A 6,476-nucleotide genomic window follows, 5' to 3' on the forward strand; every position below is an offset into this window, starting at 1 on the left:
GACAGGGACGATACCAGAGCTGAGGGACCCCCAACAGCCTGGAGGGGTGGGGGCGCCTGGAGATGAGGCGGGGCTGGGACTCCTTGTCCCTGAAAGGGGCGGTGAGGAGAGGGGAAGCCCCAAGTGCCTGGAGTGGAGGGAGGCTGAAGAGGGGGACTCTGGGACCTCTGGGAGCCAAAGCAGAATCAGGAAAAAAGGGGCCTGTGGGATCCCCAAAACCCCCCAGCATCCCTAAGCAGGACCCCAGAGAGGGGGATCCCCAGGACCCACAGGACCCCCAGCAGCCCTGAAAAGGGGGACCCCCAGACCCCCAACGTGAGGAGACTGGAAAGGGGGAACTCCTGGAGGCTTTTTTTTGACTCACTGTCAATTTTTGTTGGTTTTTATGGACACTGGTGACTTCTAGAGGTGGACTTGGGCAGGAGAAAGCCCCAACCCAACACACTCATCCCTTGTTTCTCCCCAAACCAGGATTTCCCATTCCCAGCCCTTGGCCAGATGGAGGAGGAGGCTGTGAGGAAGAGGAAGATGCCCCGGGACCCCCAGGCAGGTGAGGAGGAAGTCAGTGCCCCTTTCCCCCTCTCTCCTGCTCCATCTCCCAGCCCAGCATCGCCCCTGGCTGCAGGACAACCCCGCTGCCGACGCCGTCCTGCCGGGGACGGACTGGGGGGATCTCCTTCTCCTTCCCTGTAGCACGGAGGCAAATCCCATCCTCTCCTTGTCCTTCCTCCCCAGACAAGGAGCTGAGCACGGAGCCCAGGGAGGACAAATCCCCACGGCAGAACCTGGTGGAAGAGGCCGTTTTGAGAGGCTCCATGGTGCAGGAATCCAATGGGGAGGAAAAGCCCCGGAGATCCTGCAGGAGGAGGGGCTGCAAACGCAGCCCAGGGTGCTCTGAGGAGGAAAGACCCACCCTGTGCCGGGAAGGGGCCGGAGATCCAGCCAGAGGTCAGAGCTGGTGGTTCATGAGCAGCATCATGATGGGGAGAAGCCCCACAAGTGTGGGAAATGTGGGAAGAGCTTCAGGTGGAGATGCCGCCTGATCGACCACCAGATGATCCACACTGGGGAGAGGCCCTACGAGTGTGGGGAATGTGGGAAGAGCTTCAGCCAGAGCTCCAGCCTGATCCGCCACCAGCGCATCCACACTGGGGAGAGGCCCTACGAGTGTCCTGAGTGTGGGAAGAGGTTTCACACCAGCTCCACTCTCCTCCTGCACCAGCGGATTCACACGGAGGAGAGGCCCTTCCGCTGCCCCTACTGCAGGAAGGGCTTCAGGTACAACTCCCACCGCATCACCCACCAGCACATCCACACTGGGGAGAGGCCCTACGAGTGTCCCCAGTGTGGGAAGAGGTTTCAGACCAGCTCCCATCTCCTCCGGCACCGGTGGATTCACACGGATGAGAGGCCCTTCCACTGCCCCTACTGCAGGAAGGGCTTCAGGTACAACTCTGTCCTCGTCACCCACCGGCGCATCCACACCAGGGAGAGGCCCTATGAGTGTCCCAAGTGTGGGAAGAGCTTCTCCAGCAGCTCTAACTTGACCAGACACCAACGGAGGCACCGGTAAGGGAAGCCCTGCGAGTGCCCCGACTGCGGGAAGAGCTTTGTCCTCTGCTCCAACTCCATCCCCCATCAGAGGACCCACGTTTGGCAGAGCGCTGGTGACCCACATTCCCTGTGATCCATGTTGGGAAGACCCCTGGCTGGTGCTCTCCACGTTCTCCTGGATCCCTGTAGGCACCTGGGTGAATGCAGGGGCAGGAACATCCATCGGGACTCAGATCAACATTGGAAATTCATTGGGAAGAGCTGATTTTTTAACTTCACACCCTAAAATTTTCATCTGCTCTGTCCAATTGTTTCTTCTGGTGGTATCAAGCAACCCTGGATGATCTTGGAGATCTTCTGCAGTCTAAGTAATTTCTGTGTTAATCCCACTGAAACAACCAAAAGTGGAGTAAAAATAAAGAAATTATACAAAGGCATCTAAAACTGCACCATTTTACCGGAATTCGGGGATGAATTTGGGGTTCAGAGGAATATTCGGGAGGATCTGAGTGTTGTGGAGCCACGAACCCAGGCAGACTGGGACCACAGTCTCACAATTGTGCTGGCAGAACATGTCCACCTGAGCCCGTCTGTTCTCCAGGAATTCCAGTTGTCTGTCCCAGTCCCTGGCCTGGGTCTCCCCCTTTGGGGTGTCCCCCCCAAAGTGCCCAAATCGTTGCTGAAGTGCCCAAGCTGCTCTGGGCTGTGGATGTTCCTGTCCCCCAGCCTGTCCTGGTCAGTGCCATGGGGGGTGGGAGGGGGTCTAGGAGCTCCTTGGGGGACTGGGAGGGGCTTTCGTGGCCCTTGGAGCCACTTACGGTGCTGGGAGGGGTTTGGGGGGCTTTTGGGGCAGTCTGTGAGGGAGTTTTGGGGTGTTGGCAAGGCTCTGTGGCTTGGAGAAAATTTGGGTGGGTGTTGGGGGAGATGGGGAGGGGATTTGGTGGCTCTTGGGGCCATTTCTATTGCAGGGAGGGGTTGGGGGAGTCCTGGTGGGGAGCTGTGGGGTGGTTTGAGGGGTCTGGGAGTGGCTGTGGGGCTGGGAGGGGGTTTTAGGGCAGTTGTGACCTCTCCCCCAGATCCCCAAAGCTGCCACCAGACCCCACTCCCAAAATCCTGCTGTGGGTCAGGGACTCTGTGTTGGGGTTCATCCTCCTGGATCTGTGGGAGAAGGTGAGGGGAGGTCCCCAGGGGCTGTGTGTGTCCCCCCAGAGCATGTGTGACTCCCCCCCATCCCGGTGTCACCCCGTGTTCCCTGCCCACAGGGCTCCTGCCCCAGCCCCTGCTGCCCCGGGAGGGAATTTGGGGAGGGGGCAGAGGGGGTGCGCAGCCCCCGCCGGGGGATGACCCCAGCCCAGCGCCCTTCGTTCAGCACCGAGCTGGGCTTGGGGCCGCAGGAGGAAGAGGCCGATGGGAAGCAGATCCTGCAGGGGGGACAGGGCTTGGGCTCAGGGCAAGGTCCTGCCCTGCACACCTGGCTCAGGTGTGACCCTGCCCCGGGAAGGGAGCGGGACATTCCCATCCCCACGGATCAGGGCTGGGAGCAGCGCTGGGACCACGGACATGGAAATACTGGGAGCCACTGGGACCGCACTGGGAGGTGAATTATCCCCCCCAGCACCTTTCCAGGCCGCCCTGCGACCTGAGAAATGCTCGCTGGGCCTCAGCCTTGGCCAAGAGCCCCCGGGCTCAGCTGCTCTGAGCTCAGGCGCTGCCGGCTCCCGCAGCCCGCCCAGGGTCGCCCTGCCCGTGCCGGGGCTGTGCTGGAATTCTCTGCTGCTGCTGGGCCACTCGGGGGGTCTGGCCCAGCAGGAAAGGTGACCCTGAGCCAGGAGCTTTCCTTGGCCGCAGCAAAGCCTCGGCACGGAAAGACCTTCCCAGCGCTGTGCCCTGGGCCGGGAGGGATTGTGCCACCAGAGCTGTCCCTCCATTTCTTCTGCCAGGCAGCTTTAGCACATGAGAAGTGGAGAAGCCAGAGCTGCCTCTCAGCTTTCCGCAGTCCTGCAGAGGAATCCTGTGTGGGAAGCAGCCTGGGAACAGGGTTTCTGTGCCAGGGCAGGGGAATTCAGAGCCCTTTGCTCCCCCGTGGGCCCAGGCTCTGGCCCTTGCCCTTTGCAATGGCCCTGCAGCTGCCAGAGGGGCCTTTTTGGCTCAGCTGAGAGCAGTCCTGCTGCAAGGCTGTCCTCGAGCTGCTTGGGCTGCACATGTGCCCAGGGAATGCTCATTGCTTGCAGTCTCAGGCGCTGTGGGTGTGCAGGTGTAACTACTGCAGGAGGGAACAGCTCTGCTGGGGGCAGTTCTCTTTTTCTTGGTGGTTTTTATGTTTAATGAACGTTCCCTGCCAGCTCTGGGCAGAGCTCTGTACGTGTATGTGCCACTTGTCTGTGGCACTGTGGCTCAGGAGGTGGCCAAGGGGAGCTTGGCCAAGGTGTGGGCAGAGGAATGGCCATCAGGCCAGGCTGGGGGGCCAGCGGCCAGTCAGTTGCGTTGCCTGGCCGCGGCTCTGGAGGCTTGTGTGGGAGCGTGTGCAGGGCTGGAAGGCTGGGGCTGCCGCCGCTGTGTCCCAGAGCCGGGAAGGCCGGGGCTGGCCCGGCCCTGGCCCGGCCCCGCCAGCTCTGCCAGCTGCCGGTGGGGACACAAAGGGCAGCTCCGAGCTGCGGCTGCTGCGCTGCAGCCGCACAAACGCAGCGCCTGCAGAGCTCCAGGGCAAGGTCCTGGCCCTGGCTCAGGGCTGGGCCGGGGCCAGCGGCAGAAAATCACCTTGCAGCTTGAGTCCCGCAGCAGGGAGGAGCAGCAATTGCTGGCTGAGAGAGACTCTTGCCAAGGGCCTGCGGGGCCGGGCCCCAGGGAACGGCTTCCCGCTGCCCGAGGGCAGGCTGAGATGGGATGTGGGGCAGCAATGGTTCCCTGGCAGGGCGCTCAGGGCCTGGCACAGGCTGGCCTGAGAAGCTGCGGCTGCCCCCGCATCCCTGGAAGTGTCCCAGGCCGGCTCAGCCATTGGGGCTTCCTGCCCAGGAGGGTTGGGCTGGGCTGGGCTGGGGCTGCTGAGGGCAGGATGGGCTCTGGCTGAGACAGCTGAAGGCTGCGCATGATGAGGCCGGGGGGACCCTGTTCCTCAGGGGGTTCTGGGGTATCCCACATTCCTGAAGGGATTGCAGGGTATGTCCCATTCCTGAGGCAGTTTTGGGGTCCTCCCAATGCTTAGGGAGGGGTTCTGAGAGGGGGGCTCTGGTGCTTGGAAGGGGGACCTATTGTCAGGGAGCCGGGGAGCCCATTTTGGGAAGGATGCTGCTGTTTCTGGCAATGTTGAGAGGTTCTGAATGGGCTGTGGGGCCCTGGCTCTCATTATGGGACTTGAGGTGAGCCCATGGGCACAGCAAGGGCTGAGGAGAGGTTCCAAGCTCCCATTTGGGATGGAGGGATTGAGCGGGTGCCTCCAATAAACTCAATGCCAGCCCCAATGTGTCGATGGCAGCCCCAAATGGCTCGATCCATCAGCCCCAAGCCCCAGCTGTGGGGAGTCAGGAACCACAGAAGGGGAATTGGTGTCCAGGAGGGGTGGGATGGGATGGGATGGGATGGGATGGGATGGGATGGGATGGGATGAGATGAGATGAGATGGGATGGGGATGGGGTGGGATGGGGGGGGTGGGGTGGTCTGAGCACTTGGAGTGGGGCACTCCAGGGAGGGAAAGCAGGAACCGCTTTTGGGGAGGCTCCTGCTGGTTTTTGACAATTTTGGGGCCTCTAAGTGGCTTCTGGGAGGTTGCAGTGAATTTGGGGAAGGTGCCATAAATCCCCCGTAACTTGGGGGGCTGAGGTGAAGTCCCCACATTTTGGGAGTGTGAGAAGACCCCAATTGGGAGGGGATCCTGCTGCTTTGCACCTCGTCAATGGGGTGAGAAGTGGCTTGGGAAGGAAGGAATTCGGAAGGAAGGAAGGAATTCGGAAGGAATTCGGAAGGAAGGAAGGAAGAAAGGAAGGAAGGAAGAAAGGAAGGAAGGAAGGAAAGGAATGGAGTGAAAACAATGTAAGTACTGAACAAAACAAAAAAAAAGGTAAATAACTGAGTTCTCTTTACAAAAATATCAATCACCTCTGAATCCAAAGTTGCAGAAGACTTTTCACTCCACATTTGGGTTTTGTTTCCATCTCATACTTTTTCTGGTTCTTTTCTTTTTTCTCTTGTTTTTAATAGGTAACACCTGCTAGGAAAGGAATGCACAGCAAAATGAGACCCATTTCTGGCAGGCAATGAAAGTGTGGGCTCCTGGTCTGGTTCCTTTTGTGTGGATCCCTCATCTCTGCGGCACGGGGGGAATAGCAGTGCTGGGAGGCAGCAGCGGGCTCAGGAGCATCCCGCTCTGGCAGCTCTGAGCAGGTGGCACATGTCCTGCTCTCCTGCTGCCCTCCAAAGCACAGAATGCATGGGCAAGTTTAGGCACAGCTCTGGGCACAGCCAGCATGGCCTGGGCACGGGAGCGGGGGGCAAAGCGGGTGGGATCCTTCTGCAGCTGCCTGATGGTTCCTGGTTTCTCTGCCCAGAGTGCCAGGATGTTCTGAAGAGGTGCTTGTCCATGCAGCCCTTGGCCAGGCCGTCCTTGGAAGAGCTCTTCAGTGAGCCTTGGCTGCAGGGTGTTCATGTGCCCTAGAGGATGGCAGAGACCCACGGGCACAGTGTGATCCAGGGGTGTTCCGGTTTGGCCAAATTTAGAAATATATCCTCTGAGAGAAGGCACAACCACCCCTCCCCCACCAGGTTCAGGAAAAAATAAATTTTCCTCAAAGGAAAGTGAAAGAGATAAAGCTTTTTATTTAACAAACACATGGGAAAAGGATAATAATGCTAAATAATAAAATCTCTCGCTGTGGAGAAAAAACCTGGGAAAATGTTCGAGTCCTCCCTTTGGTCTCCTCGGAGCTGG

General features: G+C 59.5%; 1 pseudogene; it reads left to right on the forward strand.

Annotated features, from left to right (window-relative positions):
• Window positions 1-359: 359 nt before the first annotated feature.
• LOC116438732 lies at window positions 360-1,991 on the forward strand (annotated as a pseudogene).
• The last annotated feature ends 4,485 nt before the right edge of the window (window positions 1,992-6,476 follow it).

The sequence above is a fragment of the Corvus moneduloides genome, unplaced genomic scaffold, assembly GCF_009650955.1.
Source record: "Corvus moneduloides isolate bCorMon1 unplaced genomic scaffold, bCorMon1.pri scaffold_109_arrow_ctg1, whole genome shotgun sequence".
Classification (NCBI taxonomy): Eukaryota; Metazoa; Chordata; class Aves; order Passeriformes; family Corvidae; genus Corvus; species Corvus moneduloides.